This window comes from Saccopteryx bilineata, chromosome 10, assembly GCF_036850765.1.
Source record: "Saccopteryx bilineata isolate mSacBil1 chromosome 10, mSacBil1_pri_phased_curated, whole genome shotgun sequence".
Lineage (NCBI taxonomy): Eukaryota > Metazoa > Chordata > Mammalia > Chiroptera > Emballonuridae > Saccopteryx > Saccopteryx bilineata.
Window position 1 is genome coordinate 44,763,956 of NC_089499.1, and position 16,130 is coordinate 44,780,085.

General features: G+C 42.1%; 1 protein-coding gene and 1 non-coding gene across 5 annotated transcripts in view; one reads left to right on the top strand and one right to left on the bottom strand.

Annotated features, from left to right (window-relative positions):
* PXYLP1 (2-phosphoxylose phosphatase 1) overlaps window positions 1-16,130 on the top strand; it is an 84,531-nt gene that overhangs the window by 19,172 nt on the left and 49,229 nt on the right. The window lies entirely within an intron of this gene.
* Window positions 3,737-3,812, bottom strand: TRNAF-GAA (transfer RNA phenylalanine (anticodon GAA)). Its single transcript has one exon. It is a non-coding gene; the product is annotated as a tRNA-Phe (tRNA).

Sequence of the window (16,130 nt, forward strand, 5' to 3'; positions counted from 1 at the left end):
GTAAAAAATTGAAATGTATATTGCTGGCCTCCAGAAACATTCTGACATGGGCAACCAGCTTGGTGCCAGGCTCTGTCCAGCACTGAAGACACACCTGTGAACAGATCACCACCACCACCACTATCAGGTGGCTTACAATGAATGGCAGCAGAGAGCTGGCCAGGAATTTCCACATGGTTATTTGATTGTGTAATGAGAGTCCTGGGAAATGCCATGAAGGAGAAGTACAGGGTGATTTGAGAGTGATGGGTAGGATGCTGCTCTAGACAGGGGAGTTCAAGGGCAGCTTCCCTGAGAATATGATCTTTGAGCTGAGATCGAGGACTGTTCAGAAGCCAGCAAGATAGGAAAAGTGGAGGGTCAGAGGAGAGGTAGCGTGCTAGCTGGGGAAGGCAGAGAGGATGGATTGTTGCCTATAGCTATTGTGAGCCTCTCTTATGTTCGTTCGTTCATTCATTCATTCATCCATCCATCCATCCATCCATCCATCCATCCATCCATCCATCCATCCAACAAATATTGATTGAGCAGCTGCTCTGGGCCAGGCACTGGGGATACAAGAGTAGAAGAAAGATGAAAAAAGTTCCTATCATCATGAAACTCACTATTGCTGCATAATAAATCATCCCCAAACTTGGTGGCTAACACAACTGTTATTTTACTGTTATCTTCACGGTCTGGAGGTTGCCTGGGCCCAGCTGATGTTTCTTGCTCATCGTTGGAACACAAAGGCTTTGCTTGTAGTCCTCTGGGGCGCAACAGTGGATTACTCATGGGGCTCCTTAAGTCAGGTAGGCCTGTTCAGGTATCCCAGTTCCTGGAACAAAGCTGTTACTTCTATTAACCATAATGCCCACTGGCCATAACCAAAGCCACCATTACTCAAGCTAAAACTTTAACTTTTGAGCTCCCCCTATCACCAGCGCGGTGACCTAGAACCTCCTCTTGATGGGAGATGTGACAGAGGATTGTGAAACGTGCCTTAAAACTACCACACTCCTGAGTGTTTCAGCCTTGGCTTCAAACCTTCCGACCTGCCTAGGCCACCAGAGCCCTTCCAGGAAGTCTGTTATGGCCTTGTGTTCTGGCTCCAGCCTGCTCCTTGGGGCCCCCACCCCACCATCTCAAGCAAAAACTAAGTTCATAGATACAGAGAACAGATTGGTGGTTGGCAGGGGCAGGGTGTGGGGATGGGTGAAAGGGGGCAAAAGGTACAAACTTTCACTTATAAGATAATTAAGTCATGGGGATGTTATGTACAACATGGTGACTGTTAATACTGTAGTACATATCTGAAAGTTGCTAAGAGAATAGATGTTAAAAGTTCTCATCACAAGCAATACAAATTTTATAACTGTGTATGGTGACAGGTGTTAACTAGACTTAATATGGTGATCATTCTAAAATATTTACAAACATCAGATCATTATTGTCCCAGTAGATTCTGAGCTTGATGTCGATCAAGTGTCCCCAATTCAACTTCCCCGCACAGTGGGACACTCCTGCTTATCAGCAAGGCTGGCAGCCTCTTGGAGACTACTCTTGAGGCAGCTATGAGGATGCTACTTATCAGTGCAGAGACCAATTGCCACTGGAGGAAAGACTAACACACAAGTTAGTTGCAAGAATCACACAGGCAGTTTATTACTCACAAATCCTTCTGGTGTGCAGCTTAAGGGGCCCCTTGGCGTGCTCCTCTCAGCTGTCTTTGGTCAGAGCAACGTGGAAACAGTCCACGTCAACGTTGGAGTCTGGGCGACTACCATGGACGGGGTGCCCCTTCACTTTAGTACCTTTTCTGGCCAATGCCTTCTAACAGGTGTTAATCTACAGGATTATCACCTCAAACCACCTTTTGGGAAGTTCCTCGCAGGGAGACTTTTTTATGTTAATCGACTGAAATGTTACATCAAGCCACTTTGAAGTTTTTTGTTTGTTTGTTTTTGTTTTGTTTTGTTTTGTTTTTTGGGTTTTTTTGTATTTTTCTGAAGCTGGAAACGGGGAGAGACAGTCAGACAGACTCCTGCATGCGCCCGACCGGGATCCACCCGGCACGCCCACCAGGGGCGATGCTCTGCCCACCAGGGGGCGATGCCAACCTGCCAGGGCTAGTTTTTTTTTTTAAATCTTATTTTTATTAATTTTAATGCAGTGACATTGATAAATCAGGGTATATATGTTCCAAGAAAACATCTCCAGATTATTTTGACCTTTGATTATGCTGCATACCCCTCACTCAAAGTCAAATCGTCCTCCGTCACCTTCTATCTGGTTTTCTTTGTGCCCCTACCCTCCCTCCACTCCCTCCCTCTCCTTCCTCGCCCCCTCCCCACCCCTCCACTCCCCTGTTACCATCACATTTTTGTCCATGTCTCTGAGTCTCATTTTTATGTCCCATCTATGCATGGGTTCATATAGTTCTTAGTTTTTTCTGATTTACTTATTTCACTCCGTATAATGTTATCAAGGTCCATCCATGTTGTAAATGATCCGATGTCATCATTTCTTATGGTTGAGTAGTATTCCATAGTATATATGTACCAAAGCTTTTTAATCCACTCGTCCTCTGACGGACACTTGGGCTGTTTCCAGATCTTCGCTATTGTGAACAATGCTGCTATAAACATGGGGGTGCATTTCTCCTTCTGGAACCGTTCTATGGTGTCCTTGGGGTATATTCCTAAAAGTGGGATGGCTGGGTCAAAAGGCAGTTCGATTTTCAATTTTTTGAGGAATCTTCATACTGTTGTCCACAGAGGCTGCACCAGTCTGCATTCCCACCAGCAATGCAGGAGGGTTCCGTTTTCTCCACATCCTCGCCAGCACTTATTCTGTGTTGTTTTGTTGATGAGCGCCATTCTAACCAGTGTGAGGTGATATCTCATTGTGGATTTAATTTGCATTTCTCTAATGATTAGTGATGTTGAGCATTTTTTCATATGCCTATTGGCCGTCTGTATGTCCTCTTTGGAGAAGTGTCTATTCATTTCTTTTGCCCTTTTTTTTTTTTTTTTTTTTGTATTTTTCTGAAGCTGGAAATGGGGAGAGACAGTCAGACAGACTCCTGCATGCGCCGGACCGGGATCCACCCGGCACGCCCATCAGGGGTGACGCTCTGCCCACCAGGGGGCGATGCTCTGCCCCTCCAGGGTGCCACGACCAGAGCCACTCTAGCGCCTGGGGCAAAGGCCAAGGAGCCATCCCCAGCACCCGGGCCATCTTTGCTCCAATGGAGCCTTGGCTGCGGGAGGGGAAGAGAGAGAGACAGAGAGGAAGGAGAGGGGGAGGGGTGGAGAAGCAAATGGGCGCTTCTCCTATGTGCCCTGGCCGGGAATCGAACCCGGGTCCCCCGCACGCCAGGCCAACGCTCTACCGCTGAGCCAACCGGCCAGGGCTCCATTTTTTTTTTTTAATTTTTTTTTCCTCTTTGCATTTCTCTGAAGCTGGAAACGGGGAGAGACAGTCAGACAGACTTCCGCATGCGCCCTACCGGGATCCACCTGGCACGCCCACCAGAGGGCGATGCTCTGCCCACCAGGGGGCGATGCTCTGCCCCTCTGGGGCGTCACTCTGCTGCGACCAGAGCCACTCTAGCGCCTGTGGCAGAGGCCAAGGAGCCATCCCCAGCGCCCGGGCCATCTTTGCTCCACTGGAGCCTCGCTGTGGGAGGGGAAGAGAGAGACAGAGAGGAAGGAGAGGGGGAGGGGTGGAGAAGCAGATGGGCGCTTCTCCTGTGTGCCCTGGCCGGGAATCGAACCCGGGACTTCTGCACTTCAGGCCGACGCTCTACCACTGAGCCAACCGGCCAGGGCCTCTTTTGCCCATTTTTTGATTGGATTGTTTGTCTTTCTGGTGTTGAGATTTACAAGTTCTTTATAAATTTTGGTTATTAACCCCTTATCAGACGTACTGTCAAATATGTTCTCCCATTGTGTAGTTTGTCTTTTTATTCTGTTCTTATTGTCTTTGGCTGTGCAAAAGCTTTTTAGTTTTATATAGTCCCATTTGTTTATCCTGTCTTTTATTTCCCTTGCCCGTGGAGATAAATCAGCAAATATATCGCTGCGAGAGATGTCGGAGAACTTACTGCCTATGTTTTCTTCTAAGATGCTTATGGTTTCACGCCTTACATTTAAGTCATTAAGCCACTTTTAAGGTGTTCTTAAGGAAGCTTCTTGTTTATTTTAACCTGGAGTTATGACATCAAGCTACTTATCTATATATAACTTCACACACACACACTAACTGAATCCTGCATATAAGGCAGTCTCTCTATCATATCTGTACACACTGTATTAATTCCTATCCAAACGGCATAACTTTATTCAATTTCCTTAACTGCTTTTAATATTATATCCTGATTATTTCCATATATCTTTCATATTTCTCCATATTTCTATATATTTAATCACCACAACATTATATTACTGCAACAATTATGTTGTACATCTGGAGCTAATATAATGTTATATGTGAATTATACCTCAATGGGGGAAAAAAAAGACAATTCTGGGAAGAACAAGATTTTGCATTTTGTTTTTAAATTAATCTGTTAGAATGATTTCTTTTTCTTACAAAAGAAGACTTTCAGGTATGTCCCTACTTGGGAAGAGGAAGCAGATCCCCACCCTGACTGAATCCGTGGTATGATGTCTGTGGTTAGTTATCACAAGGCTGGTGGGCAGAGTCACTCTGCCATAACCCACAGGACACACAACACCCACTGGACACAATCTGTGACAAACATTCCTGCCACTGTGATGTTCTGTAACATCCAACTAATGTGCAACAGTTGACAATCAGTAGTGCCCAGCTAATAACACAACAGACCTTGGAAGATGTCTGTTAAGACAAACCTCTAAGTATTGCAGGATAGCTCTTTACCCCATTTAGTAAATATTCCCAGAAACGCAATTTAGAAACTCAATTTTATGGTGCTAATACAGAATAAGTATTTGCTCATTTAGCTTAGGTTTGTGGAAACTGGTGTGTAAACAGGAATCATGACCCACCCCAATGCTTCGTGTTCTCAAAATCACTGGCGTCCACAGCTTCTTCCCCTACATGTCTTATTAAGTTCTATTGAACTTTTTTTTAGAACCCTTAGTAATTTATATGTAAGTATGACCTGTTCTTGAAAACTGGAAAGCCCTCCCGCCCCCGCCCCATCCACTGAGTGAGATGGCTGTCTTTGTTTCAGGACCTCTACCTATCTCAGTTTTAAGTTAGGTTTCCAGGTAAGCATGTCTAGGATCACAGTGAATTAAAGATGTAAATGATCAGAACTCTCCCCAAAATGTTGCTTGATAATAAGCTTAAGGGGTTAGCCTTGATATGTACATTTTAATCTGTGCTAAAAAAAACAAAAAAAAAAACTATTGCTTCCAAGCAACAAAATTGATTTTATTGGTGTATTTTCACATGAGTAGAAGGCCCATGAATGGAGAGGAATTAGTCATTACTGAGCTAATATGATTCAGGTGTTTTAAATATATTATTTTGTTTAATCTTTATCAAAAGCTTAGATATGGACAACTATTAGTATTAATGTTAAGGTATTGCAACTAATAAATTCCAAAATCTCAGTGGCTTAACAGAATAGATGATTTTTCCTTCATAATAATAGTCCAGTTTAGTTCCAAGACAATGGTATCAGGCATGGGGGTGAGTGAAAGGGGTTATTACTGCAAATAGCGCAGTGAACATGGGGTGCAGTGAACATGGAGTGCAGATATCTCTTCAAGATAGTGATTTTGTCTTCTTTGGATATGTACCTAGAAGTAGAATTGCTGGACTGTATAGCTTTTCTATTTTGAGTTTTTTAAGAAATCTCCATACTGTTTGCTGTAGTGGCTGCACCAATTTCCATTTCCACCGTGAGTTGCACGGGTGTTCCCTTTCCTCCACATCCTCGTCTGCACTTATTATCTCTTGGTTTTTTGTTTGTTTGTTTGTTCATTTGTTTATGACAGTCATTCTAACAAGTATGAGTGGATATCTTATTCTGGTTTTGATTTTTATGTCCCTGATGATTAGCGATGTTGAGCATCTTTTCATGTACCTGTTGGCCATTTTTATGTGTTCTTTGGAAAAATATTTATTCAGTTCTTCTGCCCATTTCTAATCAGAGTGTTTGCTTTGCTATTGAGTAATATAATTTGTTCATATAGTTTGGAAATCGAACGCTCACATGTGATTTACAAATATTGTCTCCCATTTGATGCGCAGAAGCTTTTTAGTTTCATGTAGTCCCGCTTGTTTATTTTTGCTTTTTTTTTAATTCATTTTAGAGAGGGAGAGAGAAAGACAGAGAGAGAGAGACAGAGACAGAGACAGAGACAGACAGACAGACAGGGGGGAGGAGCTGGAAGCATCAACTCCCATATGTGCCTTGACCAGGCAAGCCCAGGTTTCGAACCGGCGACCTCAGCATTCCAGGTCGACTATTTTTGCTTTTGATGACAAAGTCAAAAAATCTTTGCCAAGACCAATGTCAAGGAGCTTACCCCCTATATTTCCTTCTAGAAGTTTTATGATTTCAGCTCTTACATTCAAGTCTTAATACAGTTGGAGTTACTTTTTGTGTATAGCATAAGATAGGAGTCCAGTTTCATTCTTTTGCATGTGGCTCTCTAGTTTTCCTAACACCATTCATTGAAGAGGCTGTCCTTTCTCCATTGTGTATTTTTGGCTCCTTTGTCATAACTTAATTGATCACATCTGCATGGGGTTTCTTTTTCTGAGTTCTCTATTCTGTTCCATTGATTTATGTGTCTGTTTTTATGCCAGTATCATACTGTTTTGATTACTAAAGCTTTGTCATACAGTTTGAAATCAGGAAGCTTGATGCCTTTATTCTTTTTTCTCAAGATTGCTTTGACTATTCAGGGTCTTTTGTGATTCTGTACAAATTTTAGGATTTTTTTTCCTATTACCGTGAAAAATGCCATTGGAATTTTGATAGAATCTGTAGATTGCTTTGGGTAGTATGGACATCTAATCAATATTAATTTTTCTAAAGCACAGAGCATCTTTTCATTTATTTGTGTTTTGATCTCTTTCATCAATGTCAGATACAGTTTCAGATTACAGATCTTTCAACTCTTTAGTTAAATTTATTCCCAGGTATTTTATTCTTCTTTGATGCTATTATAAATAGGATTTTTTTCTTTTTTTTTTTTTCTCTTTTTGGGGGGTACAGAGAGAGGGATAGATAGGGACAGACAGGAAGGGAGAGATGAGAAGAATCAATTCCTCCTTGCAGTTCCTTAGTCTCCTTAGTTGTTCATTGATTGGTTTCTCATATGTGCCTTGACCGGGTGGGGGTGGAGGGCTACAGCAGAGCAAATGACCCCCTGCTCAAGCCAGCGGCCTTGGGCTCAAACCAGTGACCATGGGGTCATGTGTATGATCCCATGCAAAGTCCAGAGACCCCATGTTCAAGCTGGTGAGCCCGCGCTCAAGCCGGTGACCTAGGGTTTCGAACCTGGGTCCTCTGCCTTCTAGTCCGACTCTATCCACTGTGCCACTGCCTGGTTAGGGTGGGATTGTTTTAATTTCCTTTTCTAATAGTTTGTTGTTAGAAATATGTATAGAAATGCAACTGATTTTTGTTTATTCATTTTTCTGTCTTATAGCTTTACTGAATTTGTTTATTCTAACAGGTTTTTGGTGAAATCTCTAAGGTTTTCTGTACATAACATGTCATCTGCAGATGGAGACTTTTTTACTTCTTCCATTCGGATTTGGATGCCTTTTATTTCCTTATCCTGCCTAATTGGTCTGGCTAGTACTTCCAGTATTGAGTAAAAGTGGTGAGAGTGGATCCTTGTCTTATTCCTGGTCTAAGAAAGAAAGCTTTCAGTTTTTCACCCTGTGTATGACAAGAACCACTGACTTTGAGGTGTGTGTTTCATTACAGCTTTAACCTAAGCTGAATCAAAATTTTGAAGCTTATAATAGTGGTATTCTCTACTTTATTGTAAGGGAGCTGGAGCCAGATAGCAATTCAGATTCCTTCCCAAGTGAAATGTCTGTGATTCCTACGTGATAGCATTGAGCTCTGTCTTTGCTCTACCTGTTTTTTCAGAAGTTCAAAGTGGGGGATGGTTTACGAGCTTGTTTTGATGTCATCAGAGAATCCTTGGATCTCAGCACATGGAGAGCTCTTGGAGGCCACCCATGTTAGCCCCCACGGCACTCCCAGCCAGTGGCTGCCCACACTTGGACCACCTTCCTCCTTGGGCAGAAGGGCTCATTCTGTGCGGACACGGATGCTGCCAGCCTCCCACCAAACCATCCAGCAGTTTTCTATAAGGTATTTTAAGGGCATGGAGTCCTGCCCACGGCACCAGCATTGATTACTATCCACAGACGACCTAGTGCCCCATGCTTTGTCACGATCAAGTCGTGGAATGGGCTGGCAGTGAGCACAGTGTTTTGTCAAAGCTCTGTAGGTGAGTGTGTTCCCAGCCTGAAAAAGATCAGGCAAAATGCTTAAATCTGTGGTGCATGAGTGCTCCTGTGTTTGTATCCATCCGGAGTAAAACCCCCATTTCTGTGTGGTACTGTTAACATAGAAAAGACAGCTTTCAGAAAATATAAGTGGCTTTGGCAGTCAGGTGTGCCTGAGTCACACTGTGCAGCTGTGATCCTCAGGCACTTTGGTTCTGCCTTTTAAAATGTGGCTTTTACCACATGAACCTTCATTGTATATCACTTGTGTCTGTAGTTTCACAGCCCTGCCTAGTTAATCCTCTTGTGCTTTGCTTGACATATTAAGAAACTTTTAATTGACACAGTTTGCTGGCAAAATAAAAAGAATCAGACATATTTTTTAAGTGGCTTTGTGGTGAGTAAATCTTGCCAACTGCATGTCCTTTTTTGTTGTTAAGGTACTTAGAGTTGTTCACCACATTCTAAAATAAAAATGCCAGTTTCAGATGTAGCTACTTCTAAAACTTAAGAAGGAACAAAGCAGCAAAATTGGATGGAACACAGATTTCTCCTATAATGTCAGAAAAAAAAATCACTGAAAAGTACATGAAAGCGGAAATCCTGGCTTGATGGATGCGTTAGTTCAGTCTGGTCTGGTGCTGAGAAATACCCGGCCACCTCGAGCTGAGGAAACCTCAAAGGAGGGAGAGGTGAGAACGTGTAGTTCACAAATGAAGGGAGAAAAAGTTAATGTTTTAGGGATTTATAAAAATCTAAATCTGCAGATGATCTGCCTTAAATCATTTCTGGAGAGAAACAGTTGGTAAATAATTCATACTGCATATGTAAACACATGTTTTATCAAAGGTCTCGTTGGTAGAACGGGTGCAGTCCTCAGGCTGACAGGCGCTGCCCTGCTGTTTGTCACTGTGGAATTCCGCAGGAGCAAACCAGCACTGCTGTTTCTTAAACATGTAATTATGACTGTACGTGCCATGATTGCTAGATCTGAAAAGTACCGGTACTGTCATCAGATGGCTGGGTTTGAGAATAATTTTTTAGATTAATTGTGTGTGCTGTCAGGTTATCTCCACATGTGGGTTGTTACAGACATCCCCTTGTTCCTAACAGAACTCTGATTCTGTTCAGGTCTCCCCTCTCTCCCTCCCTCCCTCCCTGTGAGGGCTTCCACCAAGAGGTGGATCCAATCAGGTTTCCCCTGATTGTTGTGGCTAGTTCCGGTGCCACTTATTGGTTTGGGCATGGGCCCTGACTCAGCTCTGGCTGTTAGATGTGAGGGGAAGTCTGTTGGAGGGTATCTGGAAAGGCTGCCTTGCTTCCAGTAGAAATGTGCAGCTGGCCAAGTGTGACTGTGAGGCCTACGAATGGCCAGTCTTATGATTCTTTTTTTTTATTTTTTTGTATTTTTATGAAGCTGGAAACGGGGAGAGACAGTCAGACAGACTCCCGCATGCACCCGACCAGGATCCACCCGGCTCTGCCCACCAGGGGCGACGCTCTGCCCACCAGGGGCGATGCTCTGCCCACCAGGGGGCGATGCTCTGCCCCTCCGGGGCGTCGCTCTGTTGCGACCAGAACCACTCTAACGCCTGGGGCAGAGGCCAAGAAGCCATCCCCAGCGCCCAGGCCATCTTTGCTCCAATGGAGCCTCGCTGTGGGAGGGGAAGAGAGAGACAGAGAGGAAGGAGAGGGGGAGGGATGGAGAAGCAAATGGGCGCTTCTCCTGTGTGCCCTGGCCGGGAATCGAACCCGGGACTTCTGCACGCCAGGCCGACACTCTACCACTGAGCCAACCGGCCAGGGCAGTCTTATGATTCTTGAGAGTAGCCATCCTAAGGATAAAACAAACACAAGAGATGACATAGAGCCCAAAGATGGAAAGATCCTAGCTTCCCGATGATGCTTTTGAGTTGTTGAATTAACTAATCCCAGAGCGGCTCTTTCTAATATGATGGCTCGTTATGTGAGAATGTTGATGAATCCCATTACATTACCTAGTGTTTCCTGTTACCTGTAGCCAAACCATCATCATAAATGCATGAATTAAAATAATAAATGAGAGATGACGTCAGAGTAATGGCGGAGTAGGAAGAGATACCGATAAATCTCCCCCAAAACTCAACAAGATCTTCAACCAGAAACAGAAAAACCTATACTTGGAGCCTCCAGATGCTTCACAATACACCCGAAGGTATGGTCGAGTGAAAAATTGGCTAAATATATAACCAAATCCGAAGGAAATAGGGAGTAAGAAATGCTCCGCCTTCCTCACTAACCTAAACAGGGCGGCTTTCTCTGGTAACTGTGAATATAGAAACTGAGGCGGGCAAAGGGGGTGAATACATCCAGGCTGCGGCACAAAGGCCGAACCAGGCTGTGGCACGGAGATCCTAGCGAGGAAAACTGATCCTGTGGCAACCCGGGCAATACAAGCTAACACTCGCGCCAAACCCAAACAAAGAAAGACAAGGGCAGCCATTTTACCCGTTCTCCTGGTGGTGCGCAGTTAGTGGGCGAGAGATCTTCCTAAGCCCCAGAAGTGGGTGTCCGTGTTGCCCACAGAGAGGCAGGGTCAGAGGCCTTTCTGTGGGCCGAAAGCAGAATCTCTGGGCAGCCCCAGCGCCCTGGGAAAGCCGCGCACGGGAGGGAGCAAGAACTAATTCCAACGGTGGAAATTTTCCGTGCTGGTGAGGGTTTCACTCAGGGAAACGCGGCCGGCCTCATATCCTGGTGTGCGCGCGCAGATAGGTAGTGAGCGATTCCTCCGAGTGCCTCGGCAGTGCGCGCCCGTGTTATCGCACAGAGGGGCAGAGTCAGGGGCCTTTGTGTGGGCAAAAGCGGAATCTCGGGCCGCCCCAGCGCCTTGCAAAAGCCGCGCACGGGGACGGAGCGAGAGTGAATTCCAGCGCTGCAGATTTCCATGCGGTTGGGGGTTTCACTCAGAGCGTGAGACTGCTGGCCGGATATCCTGGTCGCAGACAGTGAGTGAGAGTTTCCTCCAAGCGCCCCGGAAGTGGGCGCCTGCCTGTGTTACCGGACAGAGTGGCAGAGCCAGAGGTCTTTGAGTGGGCGGAAAGCCCGCCTGATTATGCTAGCAGCTCTGACTGACTGAGCCTTACCCAGAGCCCTGTGCTGAGTGGAAATAGAGTGGGGAGTTGCCAGCTCTTTGAGCCTCTTACTATCCAGGCAGAGGCAGCAGCAACCCCATAGCTGGATTATCAGGCTACTAATTGAGGAAGGAAAGACTAGGAGAAAGGCTCCAGGAACACGGACTCTCTCACTGTCGGAGCCTATAAATGCTAATGAGCCTTGACTCCAACGAGACTAAAGCACAATACATGACATTGCCATAGAGACTTATCAACTGCAAACCTCTACCTGAGCGTGCCAAAGGGGCAGAACGGGGTACAGAGTCACCGACCAGGAAAGAAAAAAGAAAAGGGAAAAGAAGAAAAAGGAAGAAAAGAGGAAGAAAAGAAAAAGCAAGAAGATAACCTCTCAAAATCAAGAATAATCTGCAGACTTTATAACCTATCCCATTTTATTATATTTGTTCGTTTGTTTCTCTTATCTTCATTTTTGATACTGTTTTTCCTCCTCCAATTTGGCCGCTTAACTCTCTGCTGGTCTTACTCTCTCCTCTACTTGAACTACACTACCCATAAGTGTTACATGTCCCATTATCTTTTTCTCCTCTTCCTTTCTCTCTATGAGGGTTGCAATCCAAAATTCTTCACTGTTTCTCTCTCTCTCTCCTTTCTTTTTTCTTCTTTTACTGGTTCCCTTTTTTTTTTTTCTCTCTCTCTCTTTCTTTTCTCCCTCTATATTAGTTTCTTCCTTTCTCCTTTACATCTCCTCTCATTCAAACCTCAATAACAAACAAATTATCTTATCTGGGACTCAAACTTATGTTTGTGGCATTTTGGGGGTTTTTACTTCACCTTTTTAACTCACTAGCAGTGCTCCCATCCCTGGCTCTCCATTTTATCTAGTTCTTGTTCCACTAAATACAATAGTATTTTTTAATTTGTCCCCCCATTTTTCTGTTCTCTCTTATTCCTCTCATCATAACTCTTAGACAACCAACACCTAAAAGCAAATCATTTTATTCTTGACCCAAATTTTTTCCTTATTTGCTTTTTGTGGGTCCATACCGCCCCCCTTTTTTCTTTTTTTTTTTTTTTTTTGCCCCTTTATTACTTTTCCCCAATTCAGGCCCTCCATCACAGGCATTGTTTGTTATAATTCACAGTTCACCACAAGATTTTCTCAAGAAAAAGGGGAGAGGAGAGGAAAAAAGGAGGGGGGGAATAATTTCCTTTTTTAAAAATTATTATTTTATTTTTCTTTATTTCATTATTAATTTTTTTAAAAAAACAACTCTTTTTGATTTTTTTTTTTTTTAACTTTTTATTCTTTATTAAATCTCATTAATACTATCAACAAAACCACCCTCAGATGCCATTAAGGAAGAGAAAATCGAATATCATGGATACAAAAGAAAGAGAGGTAACACAGCTAGATGAGGAAAAATCTATGGAGAAAAAATTTAATATATTGGAAACCTTGGAGCTAAATGACAGAGAATTCAAGATAGAAATCCTAAAAAATACTCAGAGATATACAAGAAAACACAGAAAGGCAATTTAGGGAGCTCAGAAAACAACTCAATGAACACAAAGATATATGTCAAAAGGAAATTGAAACTATAAAAACAAATCAAACAGAGATGAAAAACTCAATTCACGAGCTGAAAAACGAAGTAACAAGCTTAGCTAATAGAACAGGTCAGATAGAAGAGAGGATTAGTGAAATAGAAGACAAGCAACTTGAGGCACAACAGAGAGAAGAAGAAAGAGACTCAAAAATTAAAAAAAATGAGATAGCCCTACAAAGAATTATCTGACTCCATCAAAAAGAATAACATAAGAATAATAGGTATATCAGAGGGAGAAGAGATAGAAAAATGGAATGGAGAACATACTCAAACAAATAATAGATGATAACTTCCCAAGCCTGTGGAAAGAACTAAAGCCTCAAATTCAAGAAGCAAACAGAACACCAGTTTTCTTAACCCCAACAAACCTACTCCAAGGCATATCATAATGAAATTGACACAACCAACAGCAAAGAAAAAATTCTCAAGGCAGCCAGGGAAAAGAAGAATACAACATATAAAGGAAGGCCCATTAGATTATCATCAGATTTCTCAGCAGAAACTCTACAAGCTAGAAGAGAGTGGACCCCAATATTTAAAGTCCTGAAAGAGAGGAACTTTCAGCCACGAATACTATACCCATCAAAGCTATCCTTCAAATATGAAGGAGAAATAAAAACATTCACAGATACAGAAAAGATGAGGGAATTTATCATCAGAAAACCCCCACTCCAGGAATTACTAAAGGGGGTTCTCCAATCAGATACAAAGAACAAAAAAAAAAACAGAGCCACAAGTAAAAGCTCCAAGAAGAACACAATAAAACCAAATTTAAACTGTGACAACAACAAAAAGAAAGAGGGGGAGAAGATGAGATTAACAGTAGCAAAGGACGATGGAGTGCAAAAGTACTCACAAAATAGTTTGCTACAATGAACAGGGTAGGGAACCCTTTTCATTACTCAAAGGTAACCACCATTGAAAAAACCACCACAGAAGCACATGAGATAAAAAAGATAGCAACAGAGGAAAGATGTATGGAATACAACCAAATAAAAACAAAAGATAGAAAAACGAAAGAGAAGGATCAAACAAGACACAAAACTAACAGAAAGCAAGATATAAAATGGCAATAGGGAACTCACAAGTATCAATAATTACACTAAATGTAAACGGATTAAACTCACCAATAAAAAGGCACAGAGTAGCAGAATGGATTAAAAAAGAAAATCCAACTGTATGCTGCCTACAGGAAACTCATCTAAGTAACAAGGATAAAAACAAATTCAAAGTGAAAGGCTGGAAAACAATACTCCAAGCAAATAACATCCAAAAAAAAGCAGGTGTAGCAATACTCATATCGGATAATGCTGACTACAAGACAGGAAAAGTACTCAGAGACAAAAATGGCCATTTCATAATGGCTAAGGGGACACTGAATCAAGAAGACATAACAATTCTTAATATATATGCACCAAACCAAGGAGCACCAAAATATATAAGACAGCTACTTATTGATCTTAAAACAAAAACTGACAAAAATACAATCATACTTGGAGACCTCAATACACCGCTGACGGCTCTAGATCGGTCATCCAAACAGAGAATCAACAAAGACATAGTGGCCTTAAACAAAACACTAGAGCACCTGGATATGATAGACATCTACAGGACATTTCATCCCAAAGTGACTGAGTATACATTTTTCTCCAGTGTACATGGATCATTCTCAAGAATTGACCATATGTTGGGCCACAAAAACAACATCAGCAAATTCAGAAAAATTGAAGTTGTACCAAGCATATTTTCTGATCATAAAGCCTTGAAACTAGAATTCAACTGCAAAAAAGAGGAAAAAAATCCCACAAAAATGTGGAAACTAAACAACATACTTTTAAAAAATGAATGGGTCAAAGAAGAAATAAGTGCAGAGATCAAAAGATTTATACAGACTAATGAAAATGAAAATACGACATATCAGAATCTATGGGATGCAGCAAAAGCAGTGATAAGAGGGAAGTTCATATCACTTCAGGCATATATGAACAAACAAGAGAGAGCCCAAGTGAACCACTTAACTTCCCACCTTAAGGAACTAGAAAAAGAAGAACAAAGACAACCCAAAACCAGCCGAAGAAAGGAGATAATAAAAATCAGAGCAGAAATAAATGAATTAGAGAACAGAAAAACTATAGAAAAAATTAATAGAACAAGGAGCTGGTTCTTTGAAAAGATCAACAAAATTGACAAACCCTTGGCAAGACTTACCAAGGAAAAAAGAGAAAGAACTCATATAAACAAAATCCAAAATGAAAGAGGAGAAATCACCACGGACACCGTAGATATACAAAGAATTATTGTAGAATACTATGAAAAACTTTATGCCACTAAATTCAACAACCTAGAAGAAATGGATAAATTCCTAGAACAATACAACCTTCCTAGACTGAGTCAAGAAGAAGCAGAAAGCCTAAACAGACCTATCAGTAGAGAAGAAATAGAAAAAACCATTAAAAACCTCCCCAAAAATAAAAGTCCAGGCCCTGACGGCTATACCAGCGAATTTTATCAAACATTCAAAGAAGACTTGGTTCCTATTCTACTCAAAGTCTTCCAAAAAATTGAAGAAGAAGCAATACTTCCAAACACATTTTATGAGGCCAACATAACCCTCATACCAAAACCAGGCAAGGATGGCACAAAAAAAGAAAACTACAGACCAATATCTCTAATGAATACAGATGCTAAAATACTAAACAAAATACTAGCAAATCGAATACAACAACATATTAAAAAAATAATACATCATGATCAAGTGGGATTCATCCCAGAATCTCAAGGATGGTTCAACATACGTAAAACGGTTAACGTAATACACCATATCAACAAAACAAAGAACAAAAACCACATGATCTTATCAATAGATGCAGAAAAGGCTTTTCGATAAAATACAACACAATTTTATGTTTAAGACTCTCAACAAAATGGGTATAGAAGGAAAATATCTCAACATGAT